Source organism: Lissotriton helveticus, chromosome 9 (assembly GCF_964261635.1).
Source record: "Lissotriton helveticus chromosome 9, aLisHel1.1, whole genome shotgun sequence".
NCBI classification, from domain to species: Eukaryota; Metazoa; Chordata; class Amphibia; order Caudata; family Salamandridae; genus Lissotriton; species Lissotriton helveticus.
In genome coordinates this window covers 130,258,778-130,284,394 of record NC_136070.1, presented here as the reverse complement: position 1 = coordinate 130,284,394, position 25,617 = coordinate 130,258,778, and the positions used below count along the sequence as shown (strand labels likewise).

The window sequence follows — 25,617 nt, the reverse complement described above, 5'->3', positions numbered from 1 at the left end:
TTTTGAGATGCAGTGGGGCAGTTTGCTTGCCCCACAGCTTTAATATGTTACTAGCCACTCCTGGTGTAATTACTGTGTGTTTTCCTTTGGTCTCCCTTGCTGCCTCTACCGTGAAGAATGAGCTCGAGCAACGAAACCTTATTTTGTTTCTAATTCCTTAGATCCCCTCCCCCCCCCCCAGGATATTGCGGCTCTGAAATTACATTTATCCAATTTTTGCGGCACACGTATCCATTTTTTGTGGCATGTTATTTTATTTACATTCATTACTGTTTTCATAGTATAATTCACGCACTGCTGCGGCAACATTTGTTTCCTCTGATGCTCTCCAGCATGGAAAAACCATCATTTGTAGGCATGACATTATGTTTTTGAAGAAAAACAAGTCTGATAAAATACATACATATATAGAGGGGCTTTAGGCTAGTGGTCTTCGCCTACTGATCTGTTAAACTGTCATTCACATTTTGCTATCACTCACCGCAGTATACAGCATCAGACAGGTGATGCAAGATCATTCAAAGCAGTGCAAAAGTCTTGAAAAGAGTATTTACTTCCCAGTGCCTAACTTCTTTTGAGATGGCTAAGTGCTCTTTTTTAGTGATTTGCACTGCGTTGCACCACTATGCATCAACAGGGCTTTACATGGTTAGTTCTTGGGCATTCCAGCAGCAATACCCATATTTTTTACGCAAATCCCCATCTACTAAAATTGTCACACCAGGCTGTGTGTACAAAAAATGTCTCTGAGGCAGGCCCAAAGTTTTAAAAATATATGCATTTCTCCAAAAAGATCACACTACAGCACACATCTAATGTGTGAAATGTTTTAAAAATGGTATAGGATTTTGCACTGGAAGCTTACCTATGCTAAACAACGCATTCACCTCTGCACCATGGTGCAAAGTAGTGTGCCAGGCACTAGGCAGGCTGTTTGTGAACCACTGCAGGTGAAGAGAGCAGCAGCAGGCAATATTTTGTAAATATGGCTCTGCATTGCGATACATTTTAGTAAATCTGGTTCAATGTGTTAGCAAACGTCTGCTTACTGCCCAAAGATGGACACTGATTTAGAATAATTCTATTCGCTGTTGATTGAGATCCATAGTTAATGCATTGAAAAACTGGATTACAGATGCACCATATTGTTAGACACAGTGATGCCCAGGTTGGCCCTGTTTTGTCTCTCAGTTCACTAAAGGTCTCTGGAGGTTCAACTTAAAAAATTGCTGTAACTTTTCTGCATCCAGCCATGCACCCACCCACCCTTCAATCAGGGCTTTCATCCATGATTGCAGTCAGTACTCAAACATGCACACATGCATTCACACCGCAATGCCACTTTCTCACTCATCCATCCATCCATTCAGTCATTCACTCATCCTATTGTCAGATTCACAAAATCACACAGCCGCACAACCAACACACACAAGGAGAAGCTCTTTGACCTTTAAAATAGCCAGACTGATTGGCGTTGCCAATGCTTGTTCCTATCTGCGATCGCCTCGTAAACATAAATTCTCCGGGTACCCTGGGACGCAACTGGCAGTGCACAGGGGACATTGGTTATGCAATTTCCAAAAACGGTCCCCCTCCTCTGTACAACCAATTCCATGCCATACCACCATTGCTTGTCATTGCATTCTATCTTGTTCTGCACCCTAACCTGTGGCTATGGCAGATAAATGTGGGGGGAGGTGACTAACACCCGTTATTGTCCACACGTGCTGGCAACGTGGCTTGAGTAAACCTCCTTTCAGACTGTATGTTTGTGAAATGCCCTATTATAACTTAAAATGGGATTTTGAGACCTTTTCTGGATTATAATAAATGTCAAATCAATTTCTAGGCCTCAATCAAGCCTGCTGCATATTTCCTGACCTTCTCTGCATGGGAAAGCTCCTTGTGATGCGACTTGCACAAGGAGTCCTACTTTGAACTCCTTGTCTCTATTCCCTACCACCACTATCGCTGCCAATTCACAGCCGTCAATCACCCACTCTCACTGTCCAGTCCCCTTTCTCCTCCTGGTTCTTTGTACATTTAGCTGCCTCGCCCACTACTCCATCCTAACTTCTTCCACCACCCACTTTCTTTTGCAATATTCTGCCCCTATTGCTCCAACATCCAGTCTTCTTCCACCGCCTAGACTGCTTTCCTGTCTCCGACCACAAATGTCGCAAATTGAATCTCCTGCTTCCAGCCATTTTGACAGCTATTTTGTCATGCCTATTACAATGCTCATGTCTCACCTCCTACCGAGCAGATTTTTTAAATGCATTTATTTATTTATTTATTTGCTGTTTTATGGAACGCAAACCTGGCCCAAGGGCATTGAAGCACGCCACATGAGCACCATTTACAAAACACCTGGTCAGAGTCATATTTTTTAGGCATAGGGAGATTAAGTGATTTGCCCAGAATAACAGGATGTTGTTGAGTCAACACCAGCACTCAAATTTGATTCACCTGTTCCAAAGTCAGCAGCTCTGGCCATAACATATTACCACCCAACACCTGCATTTTTGCTCTCCCTCCTGGTTATTGTCCATGTTCCAAGCATGCCTGATCGCCATCTTTGTTTTCCTTTCCACTTTTCTCCTCCCCTTTTCCCTCTTCCCCTGCCCAATTTCCATTTTCAATAGCTTTTGCAGATTTCAGCGCGTTCGTATGTGGCAAGTGATACCGCTTGCAATTGTGAGGGTTGAAAGGGGTTGTCTGAAGGTGTTAATACCAAAATGTAGGATGCGTTTTTAGAAGTGAATTCAATCAAGCAGCTAACAATAATCACCACTAACATTCTAGTTAATTTCTGGGCTGGAATACTTTGTATTTGTGGATTAGTTGTAAGCCACATGCATTTAGATTGAAAGATGCCTACCAATGGTACCACATGGTGATAAAAAAACGTATTGTCTGATACTACATTAAGTTAACTGTATTTTCTAGGTAAGGTTATGACAGCTGATTTGACCACATAAGAGTGAGAGCGTTCTCTCTAATAAAGTAGTAGGCACGTTCTATCTTCATGTTACTTGTGTTTGCCCCCTAAGGACCCACTCTACCCTCTTTCCTTGGAGGGTAGCTGACCACTGTAGATATACAATTCATAGAAAGTCTGAGCTTAGTATTCAATACAGAATAATGAACTTTGAACTTTGAACTGCTATGGAAGATAGCTTAGTATTGCTTACCAGTTGCACAGAAATGATGGGTTCCAGCGGATTTTCTCTTGTTTGACTCTTTTGTAAGATTTTTTGGTGGTCACATCTTTGAGGTCCTTTTGAGTTGAATCTGAAGTAAGGTGGAAGTGTGGGAATCCCCTGGCTGGTGCTCTGGGGGTGCAGGTGAGGTAATCCTCTGAAGGCGGGTTCAGGCTTTAGAACGCGCCAACGGGAAGACGATTGGGTGCCCCCTGAAGAGCTGATGCTTCTTGTAGGATGAGGCAGTGAAGGGAAATAGCCGTCCTAGTCTTTTCAGCCAAGAAACAAGAAGAGGGACTTTAGGAGTGTCCTCTGTTGTACTGTGGTGGAGGACTCTCGAAGCTTTTTAGTACGCGTGGAGTGATGGAGTTTCATGGCAGTCCTAATCAGTTGTCTATGATTCTCACCATCTGAACTTTATACTAGGAGCAAACATGGCACGCCTGTTAATGTTTAATCATTTTTACTAGCATGGGTGAATCACTATATCTATGAACAGTGGAAGATTTTGTGGAGCTATAAAATCTCCACACGGTTCGATTCCAATTACATCCAAAATTCACAAATGCTAGAAATAAGCGGGGTGTAATGTCCAAAACAGAAGATATGAGTTTTCGATGGCAGGCTTGGTGGTCTGAAATGTAAAAACCTGCAATATGATGAAATTATTAATTATTGTGTTTTGGGCATATTTTTAACTGTTGTACTGGTGAACATTTAGAGGATGAGCGGGACGGTATTTTGTCAGATCAATGAACTTTGTGGTGGCAGTTTTCAAACAAACGAACGAATTAATTATGGTTACTGTAAGAAAATATATGTTTGACCTTTTGAGTCTATAAAAAGTACCAGTCAAATAGGAAGATACCGAACAGCTAGCACATGCAACTTTTGTCCCGCTGGCGACAATCACCTGCTCTAAGTATTGTTGTCACTTGCTTGTAAACACAGGCTGAGACTCACCGGATGCCTTGTTGCATGGCTTATGGAGGTCTGCTATTCTGCAAGAGGACGGGGGGAGGGGAGGGGTGGCGGGGGATAAACCTTAACAAGCCAATCAGAATGGACAGTCTCCCTGGAATCGCGATCAAGAGACGAGACAACTCTCGGATTAATCATGATCTCTGTTGAAAGTTCCAGTCACACGTTGTAAAATAAACATTTTAAAATTAACTTAAAGTGTATAGGGTGTGACAGAAGTGGAAAGGTGGGAACATCCTGTCGCCTTTCAGTCATTTCTTTGTCATACTCGTCCTGACTTTTCCTGTTGTCACATCAACAACCATTTGCTCATTCACTATGTCATCGTGTGTATCACAATTCCATAAAATATATGCTAGGATAGACTTATATTTATTTAATCACGAGTATTTCATATAATTAGACCACAATTACATCATTACATGAATAAAATAGTTTTTACACTATTATTACATTATGTTGCTTAGTTTTATAAATGTGAAGAAACATTGTGGAATCCAGGGTCGTTCCCCCGCACCCTCCCACCCCAGATATTATTTACAATAATAGCATTACACAGACGATAAAGATAGAATACAATTAATACATTAAAAATCAATGAATTATATATATTTTTTTAAAGCAAGATCGGGCATCCTCTGATATACCTCCCAGGTTATTTTAACGAAGGGAATGACAGAATAATTTCAAAACAGAATAACAGGAACAACACAAATCTAATTAATGTAATGCAGAAAATCATTAAATATTACAATAATGTATAAATAATAGTACTGAGCAGTATTAGGTATACTGTAGACTATAAAAATCATATGACAATTAAAATGAAAAAATATCTAATAAAAGAATAAAGGTTAGAGGAATATTCAGGAAACAAGACATTAATTAAATAACTTACAAATACTCGAAATAAAATACTTAAACCACGAAGAAATCGCAAGAACAAACAGAGGGAAACGAAGAAATTATGGAAATTAAGTAAACCTTACCATGAGGAAATGGCACTTGAGAAAAACAGCAAAGAAACGGCAGGAGAAGATAATGCAGGAAGGGTCTCCAGGAAATTTGGGAACTGGCAGGTGCGGAGTGCGTGATTAATGGAGAGGGGAGGGGACACCGCTCGAGCTGATGAAAAACTAGAGCGTTCTGCAGATGTCTGCAGAGTCTGTCTCTGCGGAGTACTGAGAGGTGACCTATGTGTTTCGTCTTACCAGCTGTACAGAGGTGCTGGTCTGTCTGCCAAGTAGTGTATCTGAAAGGTCGATCAGTCTAAGAAAGATTGAGACTCAGGCCAGGTGACACACATGAGATATCTAGATTATTAAACAGTCATACTCCAGGCTAAGCCATGGCTATATCTTGCTCCACATGAGGATCAAACCTGCTTTCATACTGTTTTTTGTTTACCTGAATTCTCACACAACCTCACCTATTTCTTTAGGACAGCCTGGATGGAAAATATAAACCACCTTCAGCACTTGTCAATGTCAACCCATGTTCTCAGTGAAGACGAGTGCTGCTTCTTGCATAAGCCAGCATTTTTCAACATTTTAGAATTTATTGCCTGAGCATCTGGACATATAATTATGCTGCTTAAACACTCCTTTTCCTCTGGCCACGCCATCCCACTTGCAAAATAAGCCACAATCACATATTTGTGTCTCTGTGTGTGTATATATATGTGTTTCTGTGTACACACACACACATATATATAAATATCTTTCCGTTTGGTCCACAGGGCGGGCTTCCAGGCGCTCTTGTGGCGGTGCACACGAAGCGCGGCAGAACCAAGCCGCGATTAAATAATTCCAGTTACCCCGTGAGGGGAGTTAGTTCTCCATGCACTCCCGGATATTCTTTCCAATTACAGCCTTACACCAAAGTTAGTAGATCGGTTTTAAATTTATTTTCATTATCAGCAAGCCAGCAACACCTAACGCGTTTCGGTCTCTACGGAGACCTTGCTCACAGGAAACCATCACTACATTTTTTTACTAAGTTTAAATAAAGAAACATCCTCCATTTCGATACATCACTTCCTGTTAGTTGCACAGGAATTGTGGGACATGTAGTTTTTAACCAAACATTTAACCCAAATTACGGTTATTTTCTGATTTCAACATTTAAGCAATTAAACAGTACATGGGATTCATCAAGTGAATTCTTACTCTCCAGTAGGTGCAATAAGTTATTACCAAAATTCAAATTTTATGCCTATCATTCGTTGTAATCCAGCCCTCTAGTGGGCATTCAAATCACAATTAAGAATCCTTGAATCTTATTCATAAATCATTATGATCTGACCCTCTAGTGGGTATTCAATTCACAATTTTGGTTCTTATTATATCACATTTTCCATGTAACTTTTACATTCCTACTATTTATCCTGTGCATCTAAATAAGAGGAAAATAATTATCACTAGTAAAAGATTTGAAAAACGTAAATATCATCCAGCCATAATTCAAAATGCTTTGAAACGATCTTCCAGTATCAAAAGAACGGAATTGTTGAAAGAAAAACCTAAACCAGAAAGTGATGAACAAAAGATTCGATTCATAACAACCCACTCCACAGCAAATGAATCAATAACAAAAATGTTAAGAAAAAATTGGCATATTTTGCACATGGATCCAAAAATTGCTGAAATTGTGGGAGACCATCCCAATATAACGTATCGAAGGGCCAAGAATTTGAAGGACAAGTTAATTTCCAGTCATTTTCAGGATCAGAAGAAACAAAAAGCTTGGTATAAACCCAAAGGTTTCTATAAATGCTCTGGATGCAAGGTTTGTTGTATCGCCCAAAACATTAAGGAACTAAACATGGCGAATAATAAAACTTGGATAATTAACCAACTGATCAACTTGTAAAACACAATTTGTGATTTATGTTTTAGAGTGCCCGTGTTCGTTAAAATATATTGGCAGCACCAAAAAAGAACTAAAGGTACGAATTTTGGAACATGTACGAGCAGCAATTAACAATGACAGAAGCAACGCCATGGCTAAACACATGGAGTGGGAACATAAGGGAAATTGGAAAGAACTAAAATTTTATGGAATCGAAAGTGTTGGTATAAATCAGCGAGGAGGAGATCGTGAAAAAATAATGAGACAGAAAGAATCAAAACACATAATGAGCTTCAGAACCCTTAATCCTCATGGGCATAACCTGGATGAGGAACTACATTGCCATCTTTGAACTCAAAACCAAATGAAATGAACATGAACTATCTCTCTCAAAAACTTTTATTAATCCCTTTTTTTCACTTTACATGAACTATTTTAGGGCACAAAATTATTTTGTTTAATTTTCCTCTTATTTAGATGCACAGGATAAATAGTAGGAATGTAAAAGTTACATGGAAAATGTGATATAATAAGAACCACAATTCTGTATTGAATACCCACTAGAGGGTCAGATCATAATGATTTATGAATAAGATTCAAGGATTCTTAATTGTGATTTGAATGCCCACTAGAGGGCTGGATTACAACGAATGATAGGCATAAAATTTGAATTTTGGTAATAACTTATTGCACCTACTGGAGAGTAAGAATTCACTTGATGAATCCCATGTACTGTTTAATTGCTTAAATGTTGAAATCAGAAAATAACCGTAATATGGGTTAAATGTTTGGTTAAAAACTACATGTCCCACAATTCCTGTGCAACTAACAGGAAGTGATGTATCGAAATGGAGGATGTTTCTTTATTTAAACTTAGTAAAAAAATGTAGTGATGGTTTCCTGTGAGCAAGGTCTCCGTAGAGACCGAAACGCGTTAGGTGTTGCTGGCTTGCTGATAATGAAAATAAATTTAAAACCGATCTACTAACTTTGGTGTAAGGCTGTAATTGGAAAGAATATCCGTCCGGGAGTGCATGGAGAACTAACGCCCCTCACGGGGTAACTGGAATTATATATATAAATATATATATATATATATATATATATATATGCGAAAAGAACTCCTGGCCGCCAAATATGAGGCGGGCGAAATGCAGGTGCGGACCTCTTCGAAACTCCTTTAAATCACGGACCACCACACAGGATCAAAGTGCAAGCAGTGTAGCTAATTTATTCAGCATAATGAGACAAGTGTCTTTCCTTGACGCGTTTCATTCCACGAAGGAGCTTGGTCACATGACGCGCCACAGCAGACATTGCGTTTTTAAAGTGAATTAAAAGCCCAACCAGCTTTAAAAAATAAACTGTCCGGCAACAAACCAACAATAGTGAATATAAACAAAAGACTATGGCAAAGCAACAAACATTATAACGTTACATCGTTTTCTTTCCACAGAGAAGACCGTTTCAATATTTTTGTATGTATAGTTTGTGCAAATATCGCTAAAGTGCAGTTAGACTTAAAAATAAATAATTTATCATAATGATAAAAATTTAAATTGCACAAGTAGACATCAGATCATTCCCCTAAAGTAATCACGGCAAATGCCCTAACCATCGGCCCATTGAATACAGTTGATAAATCAATTCCAATTGAGGACACTCAAAACATTTTGACATATCATAATTACAGAGAAAATAAATGGACAATTAAGCATATTGTATGTGACCATGTGAAATGCCAGTGCACATATCAAAGGACAAACAACCAAAAATATGATAATATATACAGATAAAGTGCTAATGCAACTATCAAGGAACATCATACAGGAAAAAAGCATAAAGTCCATCTACTAAAGTGCTAATGCATATATCAAAATGCTTGTTACACAAGGGCCTAGGTGTAAAGCCATAAAAAATGCAAATGCATATATTCAAAAAAACACATTGCAAGGAAGGCCTGAATAAATACATACTAATGTCTAGTCAACAATGGACGTGAAAATAGAAAACCTTTGTAATATTAAAATTATCAAGTTGCGCCATCTTAATGGTCTAAAGTGCAAACGTGCTTTATAGTGGTGTCAGTAATGTGCAAAAAAAGGGCAACAGTTATCAAAACGGGAACAGCAGAATCGAGGCTCCTGAACTAAAAACCTCCTATTGATAGAGTTAGTGAAGGAACAGCCTTTGCTAAAACAGTTTCAATTTCATTAATTTACATCTAAAGTGAAGTTCACACAGTATGGGGACTGGCAAATAATGAAACCAAATGGGGTCAAATGCAAGTCTGAAAAAACAGATGTTAAACCTTACCTGTCCTAAAGACCTACTGACCCTAGAAGTAAACAGATCCTATAAAAAGTTATGGAGGTCTTCATTCATATTGAGTCCATTAGGGACTTTGGTATCAAGTAATAAGATGAAATGGGTTTCTGTCTGAGTAGTTTATCACGATTCCTGCCCCTTCCGGGGTTGGGGACTGATCCCAAGACAGTGTATTCAAAGTCCTTAAGTTTGTTATTGTGTATGGACTTAAAGTGTCTAGCCACCGGATAGTTGAATCTGAATTTACGATGGCTCTTATGTGTTGCAAAGTATGCTTATAAAAGGGGAGCTTCCTGCTACCAATAAACTCAAGATCGCAAGTACATTTAAGTTTGTAAATAACATATTCTGACCTGCATGTCAGATATTCTTGTATTGCGATCTTTTCCTCACTAAAAGCTGTAGTATAGTGGGTACCGTTTTTAGCAAAAGTGCAAGCATGGCATGACGTGCACTTGAAGAAACCCATTTTGGATAGCCACGATTTCTTAACTGGGACCTCCGGCATAGATCTGTCAAGGGCATCCCGTATTGAAGGGGCCCTTCTAAAAGTGATGGCTGGTTGGCTAGGCATGATGGGGCCCAAGATGTTGTCAGTCATAATGATAGGCCATTCGGAGCACATAATACGGCGAATGGCTCTCTCTTGGGTACAGAAAGTTGTTATAAGGCAATTATAACACTCTGACTTTTAGACAGTGGTGACATTGTCCAAAGGTTCCAATAATTCATCTCTGGATCTCACTTTGGCCTTCAGTAAAGCTTGATCTAAGATCTTCTTTTTATAGCCTCTTTTAAGAAATCTTTGGACGGCTTCGTCTAGACAGGCATCAGCTGCTACATCACTGCTGCATATCCGACGGATACGAATAAATTCTCCGAACGGAATGCTATTGATCGTATGAATACTTGCACCCTTAATTTTGATCAAAAAGTCAGTAGTGTCTTTTAGATAGGAAGGCAAATTCATGACGTGTGGTTGAAGAAAGAAATCAACGTACTTAGAGATGTTTTCATTCATGCTTCCTTGTGCTGAGATTATTGGACGACCTGGTACTGGGGTAACCAACTTGTAGACTTTTGGTAGGAAATAAAGGATCAGAGTGATTGGATGTTCCACACTCAAAAATGTCGATTCCTCTTTAGTCAAATGACCAATTCTCTGCCAATTGTGAATTTCATTGCGTGTTAGTTCTTCACATTTACGCATCACAATTTTGGTGGATTTAACGTAACAGGAAGAGTCTGATACATGTCTTTCAGCTTCAGCCAAATAGTCAAATCTTGAGCACAAGACCGTGTTTACCCCTTTGTCCGAGTTTTTAATGATGATGTTGTAGTTACTTTGCAATTTTTTGACAAGTTGATGGTATTGGCTGTTGTTATAGTCGATCTTTTTAGCATTATTCAATACCCTTTTGTTTAGGTCTTTTAGTTCATCTATAGTGTCCTTCGGCATTAATGGTAGAAATGTGGATTTGGAGCAGAATGGACTCAGTGTGGATTGTTTAACATTGACTTCCTGACTGACCGCCGGAGCATCTTGTGAGTCGTTTTCAAAGGCCAGATCATAGAGATTTTGTAGGTCTGGAATATCCTTGACTTGCATTGGAATAGTAGAACTGTCATCGGATACATCTATGGGTAATTTCTTTCTAAATGTGTGTATATAAATGCATATATATATATATATATATATATATATATATATATATATATATATATATATATATGAATGAACATTTATATATTTTAACGTACTGGAGGTAATTAGTAGGTAGTTATAGTTAGGACCATGTTTCCATAGGAAAAGCGTTTTTTGTCTTGCCTATTTCTTTGGCGCTGGTTGACGAATCTTCACAAAATTTCCCCAAAAAGGTGCCATGTTGAGTCTTGTTGTGCAAGGAAAGTTTCAGGGCGATATGTCAAACGAGGCAGAGAAAAAAGGGGGGCGTCAAAAAAATGTACTCTTTCCATGTCATTTCCCTTCGGAAATTTAGACAAAGCTACAGCCCGAACTGCTACACGGAATTACAATTTGTCAGAAAGGTAGATTTGGTCCTGGGAAGTGCCTTTTTGTCGTTAGTGGCAGCGGGCTAACGCGCATCTGCTGGAGCGCGAGCATCTTATTTTAATACTTTGGTTCATTTTGCTGATTACGAGCATTTTACTCGCACCTTTACCCCCCCTTCACCCTGCTGACCACGAGCAGCGGTAATTGCTTTTTTTAATCCCCTCGGTGGCTCTGCTGATTACAAGCCGCCACTCGCTTCTGCATAGCCTGCCTAAAGCCAGTAACCTACCGTGGGCTGTCCGCTTAATGGCGACCCCCGGCGACTGTGGGCGCCATTTTGGGTTGGGCAGCTGGGCTGGAACATCCTAGCCACTCCCCTTTCCTTCCCCCTCCCCCCCTGATCCCTTCACTACTTAGATGGCCACCACGCGTCAGCGCAGCGGACGAGCGCAGCGGGCGCGACGTAGGCGCGCCGAAGTCGCGCCAGAGTTAAGCCCGTCTGCGCCCGTCCGCGGCTGGCCGGGGCCCGGGCCTGGTCACTATGCACTGTCTTCCATTAGGTACAACTCGGCCACGCTATTCTCTCTTTGGCATCCCCACCCCCCGCCTATCCTTGCACTAGAACGCATTGCCTCACTTGGCCTACGTAACCCCAATCCTGCCTTCCCGTGTCCCCTCACTCCAGTCCTACAGCCCCACCATACCCTTCCTACCTCTACTAGGTCACCTCTTAGTCCTGATAACACTCCCCCACGCACCCCCGGCAAGCCCCATCCCGGGACATCGGCGATCCTCCTTAATACCAGGTCGGCGGTCGGGCACCACCTAGAGCTTTTCCACCTACTTGACTCACGTCAGCCTGACCTGCTTTTTCTAACGGAAACATGGTTCAGGGACGATTCGTTACCCAGCCTGTTGTCCATACTGCCTCCCTCTTACTCGGCTATCAGGAGGGATCGCCCAGGGGGGAAGACCGGGGGGGGGTGTGGCCTTAATCTCTCGCACGGACTTTCTCTTTCAAACCCTACCGTCCCCCGTGATTCCGGCTGTGGACTGCCTTGTAGTCCGCTCCATTTCATTTGGGGTACCTTTAACCTGTGTACTACTTTATCGCCCGCCTCAGCCCACCCCTGCCTTTTTACCAGCTATTGAGGAGCTTTTGGCCACTCTTGTGGTGAATAACTCCGCTATTCTTTTACTCGGAGACCTGAACTATTGGCCAAATTATCTTGCTGAAGATACTAGATCTAAGGAGTTTACGGCCCTGCTCACCAGCCTAAACTTCCTTCCTCAGCTCCGCACGGCCACCCACACCAAAGGTCACCAACTCGACCAAATTTGGTCTTTTAACATCCCCATGGATTCTCCAATGATCTCGCTGTGCTCTTGGTCAGACCACTCCCTTATTTCCTTTACGGCCTTTCTCGGACGTCCGCCCAAACCCCCCCTGCCCAAAAACACCTGGGCCAGAAAGTGGGACAAGGCGGTCCTCCCTGCTGTGTGCTCTTCTCTAGCGGCTACCAGTCCGGAGCTTCAAGGCCACCCCCTTTCCATTCAGCTCTCGGCCATTAACACCTGGCTGCTTAAGGCGTGCAACTCCACCATCCCCCTTAAGAGAGTGACCATCAAACGTGCTCATGCGGCCAATCGCTGGTTTACCCCGGCCTTAAAGGACAAAAAGCTAGCCACCCGCAGAGCCGAACGTGCTTGGCGCCGCTCCTACTGTCCCCTTCTAAAAACCACCTACTGTCAGTCTTTGAAAGAGTACAAATGCGATATACTCCAAGCCAAGACGGAGTATTTCTCAGGTAGAATTCTGACTGCTGACAACCAGCCAAAAGAGATCTTTGCCACGGTTCATGAGCTCGCTGCTTCTGACAGGGCGACCCCTAAGATCCCTCCTTCTCAGACCCTTTGTAATTCCCTTAATTCTTATTTTATCGAGAAGATTGTCCTTATCAAGGCCAATATTCCCCTCTCGCCTCCTACACCCTCCCCTACTCCCCCTATCCCCCCTATCCCCGTCCTCACTGAGTTCCCCCTCCTCACCCGAGATTCTCTGCTCCCCCTTTTGGCCCGGATCAAATCGGGATCCCCCCGGGACATAGGTCCGGCATTTGCTCTTAAAGAGCTCTTCTCCAACTGTCACTCTCCTCCTCTTACCCTTATCAACCACTCCCTCAGCATTGGCACTGTCCCCGCCGCTCATAAGTCGGCAGTTATCATCCCTATTCTCAAGAAGGCAGGGGCGGACCCCTCCCTGCCCTCTAACTACCGCCCTATTTCCCTCCTCCCTTTCCTTGCGAAGGTCTCAGAGGCCCATGTCATCAGGTCTCTCAGTTCCTTTGTGGAATCCACGGGCGCTCTTTCCTCCCGACAGGCGGGCTTCCGCCCACTGCATTCGACCGAGAAGGTAGTGGTGTCGGTGATGGATCAACTGAGGGAGGGGATCGACACCGGCCGACCGCAGGCCCTAGTCCTGTTAGACCTGTCCGCCGCGTTCGACACGGTGGACCATGACATCTTGTTAAACCGTGTCCAAGCGGCGGGCATTGGGGGCACGGCCTTTGCCTGGCTCCGTTCATTTTTGACCGATAGGGAGCAGGCCGTTCAACTTGCCAACTTCACGGCCCCTCCTAGGAGGGTGACCTGTGGAGTTCCACAAGGCTCCTCTCTCTCCCCTTTATTGTTTAATTTATATATCTCTCCCCTCATTTTTTCTTTACAGCAAATGGAGGTCTCGGTGTTTAATTACGCCGATGACCTCCAACTTATCTTCAACCTTTCATCTTCCCCTTCCTCGTCTGCCAATTTCCAGAAGGTTATGCTTTTCATCCAAGGGTGGATGAACTGCAACCACCTCAAACTAAACCCGGACAAGACCGAACTGGTCTTGACGGGGGTGGTTGCAGTCCGTGGTCCCCCTCCTTCTGGCCCCCCTCACTCGGTTCTCCCCCCCTCCCAGCCCCCAAAGTCAAAACTCTGGGTATTTTCATTAACCCACTGCTCACCCTTCACACTCAGATCAGCTCTGTGGTGTCTGCTTGCTTTTTCTCCCTCCGGATCATCCGGAGGGTTTCACGTTTTTTCTCGGTTGCCGCACTTAAACTCATTCTCATGGCCATGGTGCTGTCGCGCCTTGACTACGGGAATGTTATCTTCAACGGGGCCCCAGCTTACCTTATCCGCCGACTTCAATTGATCCAAAACCAGGCGGCCCGCCTGATTTTTGGTCTTCCTAGGTTCAACCACACGACCCCCTTGCTTCAGTCCCTCCACTGGCTCCCTGTGAGGGAGAGGGCGCTCTTCAAGCTGGGATGTATCACCTACCAGGCTAGATCTGGGACCGCCCCCGCCTTCTTGTGCGAAGCCATCTCCCCTTATCTTCCGTCTAGAGAACTTCGATCCACTTACCAGGCCCTCCTGTCAGTTCCTCGTTTTAGGAAACAGAAGGCCGGGGGGGCCAGATTTGCAGTGCTGGCTCCATCCTTTTGGAACTCTCTTCCTCTCGCCCTCAGGATGTCCCCTTCTTACTTGGAGTTTCGCAAACAATTGAAGACCTGCTTGTTCTCCAGATCCACTGCAGCTTAATCCGCTACCCACCGACCCTCGGCTATCTAGCGCCATGAAACCGTTTCGGTAAAAGAGCGCTCTACAAATATTTTAAAATTCAAATTCAAATTCAAAATTAAAATACAAATTCAAATCTGTTTAGCAATTTTAGAGATATTAACCGAAATCTAAATTTGTATAAATATAGGGATGCGAAGGTTCTGCAAACCCTTGTGCTGAGATCTGAGTGGCTGCCAACACTTCATACCAGGAAGTGTTGACAGCCATCTTAGGAATCCCACGAAAAACATAAAAAAGAGAAGGCACTAGGTAGGAATACCCTGACCTCTAGGGGGGTTCCAGAAGGACCCCGCCAGGGCAACAAAATGTTTTTCAAAACAACAATGTAGGCGGGAGCCAATCTACAGCCGTGGCTCCTGCAGAAAAAAAAAAAAAAGGTGTGTCATGTCCCGGGGACATTGGGAATTATGGGAGGATGGTGCATGGGACACCCTTGCTGGGGCTTAGAAATGCCCGGGGACCACCACTGTAAAACCTGGGTCGGGGACAATCGATATTTGCCCGGCGGTATTGCCTCTGTGACCCACGAATTATTAATCAATGAAGAGGCAGGCGCTGGAGACTGGAAAGCAGGAAACAAGGTTTTTATTCTCTCCGGAGGAGAACACAGCAAAACAGACAGCAGGTATCGTTCTGAGGTGCTCTAACTTATTTCTGAGGCCTGGCCCCTTATATTCAGCCTTTTGCGGTTTTATTACAGTTTACATACTCATGGCAATGCTTTGATGTACGGAAAGACATTCCCGGAATCCCCCCTTTGGGCCCGTTCCCACACATATTTACAGTAGAAGTCCCCACCCTGGTCACAACAGGTGATGACTATCGCGCAGCTGGATATTCCGCCAATTCATGGAATGCGGGGTTCGATCGGATCTCATGGGGTGGGGGCTTTGATCAACTCGGGGGTCCTTTGATGAGGGAAGCTTTCTATTGCACGGGGAGGGGCAAGGAATAGTATCGGCAGAGCTGGGTGTCGGCCTGGGAACGAGGAAGACAAACGGGCACACGGAGAAAAAGGGGTTTGCATCAAAGGGCCGGGGACCAGGAAAGGGAAGAAGGGAGGTGTCGCGCTGGGAACAGGATGAGGTTCTGAGGCAGAGCCGCGCTGAAGAGGGGTTTATGATTCAAGGCAGGTGCGAGCAGGGGGGGTTGGTCAGCGTGCAGGCTTGGTGTGGGCGAAGGGCTATGTCGGGGGCCAGTGGCATGCAAAAAGGGATGGTCCTGATCGAGGCACCTAAAATGGCGGGCGCGCACGACAAAAGTGTGGCATCAGGGAAAAGGCAAGATGGCGCAGATAATGTTCACCAAACCGTACTAATTTTCCACAGTCCTCCCTTTAACATATTCAAGACATCTTGCTGGTTCATTTTCTACTCAGTTCTATTATGGTGGGCATAAGAAGAAGCAGTAGGAACCCTAGGCGAAGGAGTCGTAAACATTTCATTTAAGATCTCTAGTTTTAGGAGGCGGACCTATTGATAAACTTTGATAAACTTGTTTAGCAGGAAAGTCATAGTAATGCAATACAAAAATGATTCGAAGTGCGAGCAGTGAGTACATTTCATAAGGTGAACTGATGGATTGTTACATAATTAATACAATGTTGGCTGGGAGAGAAACGAGACGTAGCCGAAATGATAGTGAAGGAATGTTCGAAGTTTAGTAAGTTTTCAGCAATTTTCTCATCTTCTGTTGGCACTGTGGAGCACCGGCGGTGGAGCTACGAGTCCAGCTCTATTCTAAGTTCCGTGTTGCAGGGCACGACCTTTTCCTCGCGTTTCTGGTCAAAAAAGGTCTTTTTTCCGCCCTGCGTCCTTTGGGATCAATAGTCAATAAGTTCGGGTGGAAGAAGGGTGTGCAAATAGTCCATAGGGTAGGTCGGAGAAAAAGGGGATGGAGCAAGGCCAGATCGGGAACAAACTAGGGGAACGAGAGATTTCAGATAGGCGGGCTCATGACCGAGTCAAGAGAGCGGGGACCTTTCGGCACACATTCGAACATGGAGCAGGGGCATCAAGTTAGCCCTTTCCTCTCCTTTTGTTGGAGATAGTGCCTCGTCCTGTAGCTCTGTTCTGTCGCGGTCACGCCTTGGCCCATGTCGCAGACGTTCCATAGTCCGTAGTCAGGCCACGTGCTCCCACATCCGGTCCTTCTTTCCTCCGGCAGCAGTACCCTTGAAGGAGTTTGAAAAAGACAGTCTTTAGAGAATTGGTAGAGGAAAGTAACCACATAAGTCTATTTCTCTCCCAGCCCCAGGTAAATGAGAATAGAAACGTCCGTTATGTTAGGGTTCACAACTGACATATAAATGATCGATGGTGAGCCTGCTGGATTTACTATGACTTTCCTTCACGATTGTTTAATATATTCACGACAGTTCATCTGATGGGGACCCACCTTTGTAATACAAGCCTGACAATGCTATACCGTTCTCTAGGGGTCTATATTTACAAAAAGGGTGTTGTGAGCTATCAGCATGGTACTAACAGGCATCTCGCTGTGGGACGAACATAGGCTAAACATTTTTCATATTATCAATGCCTCCTGCCTTTTACCTAAACATTTTCGCTTTTCGACAATGTTCATTGTAATGGTTCTCTTTGCTTCGGTCTAATCTTTGACTTTGTAAAACATCATTCTGGTTCCTATGCAGCCTCTCACGGCCTAATTACAAAATTAGAAAAGACAGGGGTCTCATGGGAAAACAACTAGGGACATAGAAAACGGTGGTGGGGGAGGGCATCGTCTTATTTTGGGTTATAACGGCATTATCGGCAAAAGGCCACAGTTCAGTTGGTGAGCGTTCAGTGACACTTCCCAAACTCTGAAATTTGCTTATCAAAAATCGCTTCTAGGAACCACAGCTGGCCTGCGTTAGTTGTAAGTCGGCTCATCTTTTACAATCGGGGGTGGGGGATAGTTAAAAACTCTTATCGGGGGGCAACTGAACGCAATACTGGGTGCGTCCTGGGAAGATGGGGGGTTTCGATTACTTTTATGGTTTGGGTATCGCGACAATTCGGAACGGGGAAGGTCGCGCTATCTGGGGCACTCTATTCCATCAGGGGAGCCGCTGACGTAGTTCCCTTATTACGGGTCAGATTAGGGAACCTCAGTCGTCTTACCCGTCCTTTCCCTTATGGCCAATTCAAAATAGTTTTCGGAAAGGAGAGGTAGTGGCACAGCGTTAGGGCGATTGCATTAAAGACAAGTTTTGAGCAAATACTGGCGGTATTTGAAGCCAATTGGGTGGTGTGCTAGGGGTGGTAGTCTGCCAATTTCGGAGCTAATCGCTCGGAAGAGTGGGAGTGTGAAGGAGAGAGAGAGAGAGAGAGAGAGAGAGAGAGAGAGAGAGAGAGAGAGAGAGTGCAACGGCAGGCTAAATAGTACACGTGCGACAGGAGGGTGGCAGTGTATTCGAGAAAGGCTATTTAGTGCATTACACAGCAAAGGACAGTTATGGGTCTGCGTTAGAATCTTGAAAGCATGTAGTTTGAGGCGGACGAGCATTAGACAGGGTAGAGGGGGCATGCTTTGAGGAAAAGGAAAAAGGAGGTACCATTGTGTCGCACTTTCTTGCACTCTTGGTCCTTCGACCAGTTGAGTCAACGCTTCAGTCACACACACACATTCTCTCATAGTTTCGAATCATACGTGACATGGGTCCATTCGTGCAGCCTGGTTTAAGGGTGATCATTTTTCATCAGATCATACTAATTTTACGGGCTTGTTTGCTACGTGAGTAGTTTGTAGGCGTGCTTAGGCGCCACCTTGCAGCGCTAGTCTGCTTCGTGTATCAGACATGGCAAGGCTTCAGATCTTCGCCACACCTAGGCTGTAATCTCTGATGTAACCTGCAGAGGGAGGGAAAAGAGGGGAAGGGAGGGGGGCAACATTCGCGCATATCAAATACATGGATTCGAGAGTTCTTTTACTTACCTCATACTCGTTTTTCCTCCTCGGGGTAGAGTCCTCGGGGATATGGTTTCTGGAGTAGGGGGGGCAGTGTGTCCTTATAGGTCGTGTGCGGGGAAGCGTAAAAAGGGAACCAGAGGTGCCTAGTGCGAGGTATCTAGTTAATAGATGTATCTCACTATCGGGGTCCTTAAATCTCCTTCAACGCTGTGACATTCTAGGGTTCTTCGGTCCTCGGGTCAGCTCTGTTCCCTAATACCTTTGAACGTCGTACTTTATAACATTTACATCGTTTTATTTTACCCTTCTTTTACATTCCCTCATTTATACCGTTCGTTTTACCCATCCTTGGAAGCCGAGGTCCTGCTCCCTGCGAGAGATCATGAGTCAGTCGCGTACCTTGAAGGCAGAGTATCGTGTCGTAGATCCGATCCGTCCTCCAGGGCTGGGCAGCCATCTTCTAATAACCTTAAAGAGAGAGCAGAGTAGGGTGCACAGAAAAGAACTCTCCCGCCCATCCCATATTTCAAATAAAGCATGCAATACCCGTTCATTATTTCGAAGACCTTTATTTTTGCAAAATCATAGCACGTGGATTTAAGAGGGTGCAGTCGTATTTGGCCGGACACGGCAATGGCTAAAGTGCGTACAGTGGGGGGTGTCGTTCTGCAGCAATAAAAACGTTAGAAAAGGGTTATCAATTCACTTGTAGCAAACTAAAACGTCTATCAGTTGGCCGGGGGGCTCGGGGGCGTTTATTTCATAATTTAGAAGCATAGTCAGACTAGTTGCAATCAGATTTCTTATATGCATACCGTGTGCGTGCGTCATAAGCGAGGTTATACATCGGCTATATATATAAATAAAATATAATACATTGTACATTTGTAATCATCATTTTCAACGGGATTCTTTTACATTGTTCGTTGAGTGAGCTCCCCTTTCTTCTTGTCAAGTGTACAAAGGGTCATATATGTCGTAGAACATTAAGTTTGTATAGTAAAAAGGGACACCACGAGGTGTTCGTAAGTTCCTATTGATACCGGCGCCATTTTGGGCGGGGCCGGGTTAGTCCGGAAGTAGCATCAAGGAAAATGTTTCCTACAACCGGCAGTTGGACCAGAGTCCTTTTCGGCAGTTCTAGAATTCATGCTAACAGAAGGAGTGGCAATGTCATGTTTATTTCGTTGGCGATCAAGGCAGTTGTCCCTTACCGGAGGCCTGCAGTGGCCGAGGGTTCCTCCGGGGACCTTTGTAGAATCTTCAAGGCTGTGGAGATGTTGTCGGAGGTGGGGGCTCGTGCTCCGGTGGGCGAGCGACCGAGTTACATTGCTGTTCAAAGTTACTCTAGTGGCCGAGGCCCGCCTTCCAGCGGACCCAGATGCCATTTTGAGGCCCTGCAGCAGTCCCCTCTCATCGAGTCTGTAAGAGTGGAAGAGACCTTTCTGGGGACAAAAATAGAGAGTGGAACTCCGTGTTGTGGAAGTGGGATATTCGGCTGGGGTGCGGCTGTGATGCCCCCACCTGGGGGGGGGCGAGGGAGACTCGTTCGCGCCGTCTCCTTCTCCCGGTGCACTCCAGGCCGCTCTCTTTCATGGGCATGCACGATGGTCTCTCCACACCCTGTGCTCCACAAGGCCCATGCTCGATGCTGTGGAAGTATGGCCACCTGTGGTGCACGTTCGGTGCTGCGCAAGTATCGGTGCAGTCATTGCATATTCAGTGCTCCGAAAATATGGGCACCATTGCACGTTCGGTGCTGCGCAAGTATTGGGGCACCATCACCTGGCTGGGGGTGCTCGGTGTTGGGCCGGGGGCTGGGAGACCTCCTATCCGTGGAGGTGGGAGAGGCTCGTCCGCGTCGCCTCTCCCTCCCAGCCCAACTTGGACGAATTGTTGTGGAGGTACGTGCAGGACATCCCGCCGCCCAGAGCTGCTGCGGCTGTTACGGAGGGGAAAAGAAAGAGGTGCCTCGTTCTTCTCTGGACCGGGCTTCCTTAGGTTATCGGCTGCAGCCGGACTCAGTTGGCCCCGGTCCCTGGCCATTGGTGGCCGGACCGGGTGGACATGTGGCGGGACTACCTGAAACTATCCAGGCCCGTTGCGGCTGGGCCGAGGAGGTATGTGGCGGGACTACCGGCAACTACCTAGGGCCGCTGCGGCTGGACTCCGCTGGCCCCTGCCTCTCCTCCGGCTCCCCCATACGTTAAGATTTCCTGACCAAGTGTTGGCAGCAGGGCCCGCCTTATATGGGTTGCCGCCGGTTGGGCGTAGCCGTAACCCTGCCCTGCTTTGGAAGGTTCCAGAATGAGGGGGGGGCGAATGTTCTGTTGACTTTCCTGTTCTACAGTTTACCGTTCTTGTTTTTCTAGCATTATTGTGTTTTTCTTTGTTTGTTATGTTAAAATAAAAGTTCGTGTTTATCAGTGGCTTACTGATTTCGTTTCCCATTTCTTTCTCTCCAGGTTGTTTCATGCTAAAATTTCTATTAACATAGTTTATGTAACATGGAAGCACGTGCAGGGGGATGACGCAGATTCATATATTACGTACACACAAGCTCAGACGGGGGGACAGTAAAAGCATGACACACAAGATCCAGAGACAAACATAAAAACAGTTATTGGCCATAATTATCTTTTTCGTCCGTTAATTTAGAGCTAGGCTGGGTTCCCGTCTCAACGTTGTCCGACCTAGGAAAATTCGAACATGTCGCTGAAATCGTTCTGGCGAAATCTGTGCCATCGGGCATAATCAAACGTGGTGGTTCTATCTGGTCTGTCCATGTGAGTCGGATTCTTCTTTGTCTCGCGCTTTTTCTCATTCTGCCGGCCTGTCGTTCCTGTCGGCCCTCTGCCCCTACTCACGCTCAGTAGAGTCGGGCATTGGGCTTTCCAGTGTCCGACATATCTACAAAAAGCGCATTGGTCTTGCCCTAAGTCTGGCCGTCTTTTGCGTAGTGTCGGGGGATAACTTTTGGGTCGTGGTGCCCCGGGGTTGTCCTGTCGATATATTTCTCTACCTGATTTGTCCTCGTCTTTTCTCTGTCGTTGCATAGCCTCTCTGCGCCACATACCGAGACTGTCGAGCATAATAGGCGTTGTCTTATTATTGCGAAGGGCTATTTCCAACGTTTCTATTTTATCAAGGTCAAAGGATCCTACCAGTGGCCACTGTTTGTCTTGACTTTCTTTGGAATACCTGTGCCACAATTTATTATAGGCTATGGTAACTAATCCATAGTTTATGAACATGTCCTTATTAGGGGTGCCTTCCAGTGGAGCTATATGGTCCACCTCTAATACACGGTCCGGGCTGAACCAATTATCAATCAGTGGGGAGAAGACAGACATGACGGCTCGCAACGAGGGACAAAAAGTCAGCACTGCCTATCTTATCACTGTGCGCAAAGACTAGACAGAATATTTCTATTCTACGTTGTTTGCAGGCAGTGAATACCTCATGAACAAAATAACAAAGAGTAACCAATAACGAGGAACAATCAATAATAAATAAGATAGAGTAGAATCAATGGGGAGAGTAAGTAGGGCGCAAAAGTCTGCGTCCTCTACCCTTTCACTATCCGCAAAGAGGAATCTGTTATTTCCGGTTTGCAGACAGAGAATCTCCAGAAGACAATCTGCGAACAGTAGTTCGGGGTCAAAGAACCCAGTTGATCAGTGAGGGAGAGGGAATCTCCCAAAAACCGTTAATAAATAATAGAGTCAGTGGGGGAGAAAAATAGGCACGACGGCTGCGTTACCTATCCTTCACTGTTTGCAAAAGGGAAAGAGCCTACTGTTTCTCCGCGTGCAGACAGTGAATCTCCAAATAAGTTAACAAAGAGTAATACTAGTATTTTTTTAAACAATCAAGCAATTATTTCGCAATTCGTCGTGTTTACACGACCTTACCCGGACCGTATGGACAGTTTCTTGTCTTCCGAATCCAGCGCCCGTTCGTCCTCTTTTTCTCGTATTTCTCACGGCACTCCTAATGGTTCCCAGTCAGGACCGTAGATCACTCGAGAGAGGTCTGTTCGGAACTAGTGAAGTTCGGATGATCGGCTGCCAGACGAGGGTCTATTGGGCAAGAGCTCTCCCGATCGTTGCAGTCGTTCACTCTGTCGTCGGGACCTCTCCCACTAGATCCACGAGTCGCTGATGGGCCCCACGTTGGGCGCCAATTGTAAAACCTGGGTCGGGGACAATCGATATTTGCCCGGCGGTATTGCCTCTGTGACCCACGAATTATTAATCAATGAAGAGGCAGGCGCTGGAGACTGGAAAGCAGGAAACAAGGTTTTTATTCTCTCCGGAAGGAGAACACAGCAAAACAGACAGCAGGTATCGTTCTGAGGTGCTCTAACTTATTTCTAAGGCCTGGCCCCTTATATTCAGCCTTTTGCGGTTTTATTACAGTTTACATACTCATGGCAATGCTTTGATGTACGGAAAGACATTCCCGGAATCCCCCCTTTGGGCCCGTTCCCACACATATTTACAGTAGAAGTCCCCACCCTGGTCACAACAGGTGATGACTATCGCGCAGCTGGATATTCCGCCAATTCATGGAATGCGGGGTTCGATCGGATCTCATGGGGTGGGGGCTTTGATCAACTCGGGGGTCCTTTGATGAGGGAAGCTTTCTATTGCACGGGGAGGGGCAAGGAATAGTATCGGCAGAGCTGGGTGTCGGCCTGGGAACGAGGAAGACAAACGGGCACACGGGGAAAAAGGGGTTTGCATCAAAGGGCCGGGGACCAGGAAAGGGAAGAAGGGAGGTGTCGCGCTGGGAACAGGATGAGGTTCTGAGGCAGAGCCGCGCTGAAGAGGGGTTTATGATTCAAGGCAGGTGCGAGCAGGGGGGGTTGGTCAGCGTGCAGGCTTGGTGTGTGCGAAGGGCTATGTCGGGGGCCAGTGGCATGCAAAAAGGGATGGTCCTGATCGAGGCACCTAAAATGGCGGGCGCGCACGACAAAAGTGTGGCATCAGGGAAAAGGCAAGATGGCGCAGATAATGTTCACCAAACCGTACTAATTTTCCACACCACCTCCCTGAGGATTATGTGAAAATGAAGGGGGGCGCTCGGACCCTCCCAGGCCCTGGGGACCACCACATCCCCAGGGCCACATAGTAAAAATGAATTGGGTAGGCCGAGCTGACCCCCCCTTGGTCCCAGGGACCACCACCTCCCTAGAGCTAAATTAAATGTCATGGGGGCCACATGGACCCATCTGAGTCATAGGGACCATCCGCCTCCCCTGGGCCAAAGTAACTTTAAAAGTGGAAGAGGGCAGCACGGCCTCCCTCCCAGGCCATTCTCAGTCCCAGGGACTGCCACCTCCCCGGGGCAGGCCCTACTAAAGAATGTCCCTGGGAAATGCCACCCCCAGGGCTGGCTCCTGCTATGTCCCAGGGTGCCCACCCCTGGGACATAGCTGTTTGCTGTGGAGGAAGCTTTACCCGCACCCGCCAATCCACAGCAAACACGCCGCTTCCAGCAAGCACTTGCTGGAAGTGGAGCATTTGTCTGCTGCTTTGCCCACCCACTGTCAAGAGAGCAGGGATACAGATTAATTGCTTGCAGACACAGAGAGCTGCATGTTTAGTAACTCCCTGTGTCTGAAATCAATCCGGCTCCTGCAGGAGGAGGGGAGTCGGCAGGGACCACTGGGGCCTTGAGACTCCCCCTGCGGTCCCGTTGTTAACTGGGTGCCCTAGGTTCATCCAGAACTAATGGCCAGGCCCTTAGTCCTGCAAATGGCCGGGCCCCGAGGGATGAGATACCCAGGGCCAAAATCAGCCCGGGTGATGGGGGGCCGCATGGTCCCCTCCCCTGCTACAAATATCATTTTTTAAAAGGCCGGACCCTGGGAGATGGGGTCCCTGGGGTCAAAATCGGCCCGGTAGCCCCCTCCCCATTGCAAAAAGGCCAAGGGCCCCTTGGCCGAAATCAGCCCAGGGAGGGTGAGCCATACGGCTTCCGTCCCCTAATAAAATATTTTGTTTTTAAAAAGGTCGGCCCCGGGGGAAGTCGCCAGTGACTTGTTGGGGGCTGAAGTCCCCTTGGCTGGTGAGGGTCCTTGCAGGCCACCAACCCCTCCTGTTACCTCCAGTAAGTCCCATACAGTGGGATTACTGAGACATGATTGGAAACCGCACCCCCTTTCTCCACTACTCTGCAAACACCTCCTGGCACAGTACTTGTTGGGGAATGGATTCCCTTTGGATGCTGAGGGTCCTTGGGGGCCAAGAAGCCCTCCTGTTACCAGCAGTAAGTCCCACACAGCGGGATTGCTAAGAGCTGGTCAGTGACCCCATTCCCATTCTCCGCCACTCTGCAAATGCACTTAGTAGTTAAAAAAACATTGAAATTCACTTAATAAACAAAAAGTTACCGGGAAGTAATAGTTAGGATATAGAATTTTAAAAAACTTAAAAATTCACTTAAAAAAACAAATCTTAAAGTTACAGGGGTGTTATAGTTAGGAAATATATTTTAAAAACCATAAATATTCACTGAAAAAACGAAAGGTTACAGAGACGTTATAGTTAGGCTCAGACTTCACTCGTACAAAACCATTGAAATTCAACAGATATAGTTACCTGAGCTAACTATAACTTATGCCCCGCAATGCAGTGCTTATGACTTCACATATTTTCACATATTACATCACGTCAGTGACATCAC

At 45.5% G+C, this 25,617-nt stretch overlaps 1 protein-coding gene across 1 annotated transcript in view; it reads right to left on the bottom strand.

Moving 5' to 3' along the window:
- The window catches only part of LOC144782656 (carbohydrate sulfotransferase 8-like), a 149,268-nt gene extending 145,667 nt beyond the window's left edge, over positions 1 to 3,601 (bottom strand). The window contains exon 1 of the mRNA XM_078662009.1: positions 3,195 to 3,601. The gene's annotated coding sequence lies outside the window, so the exon portion shown is untranslated. The remainder of the gene's footprint in view (positions 1 to 3,194) is intronic.
- Between the last annotated feature and the right edge of the window lie 22,016 nt (positions 3,602 to 25,617).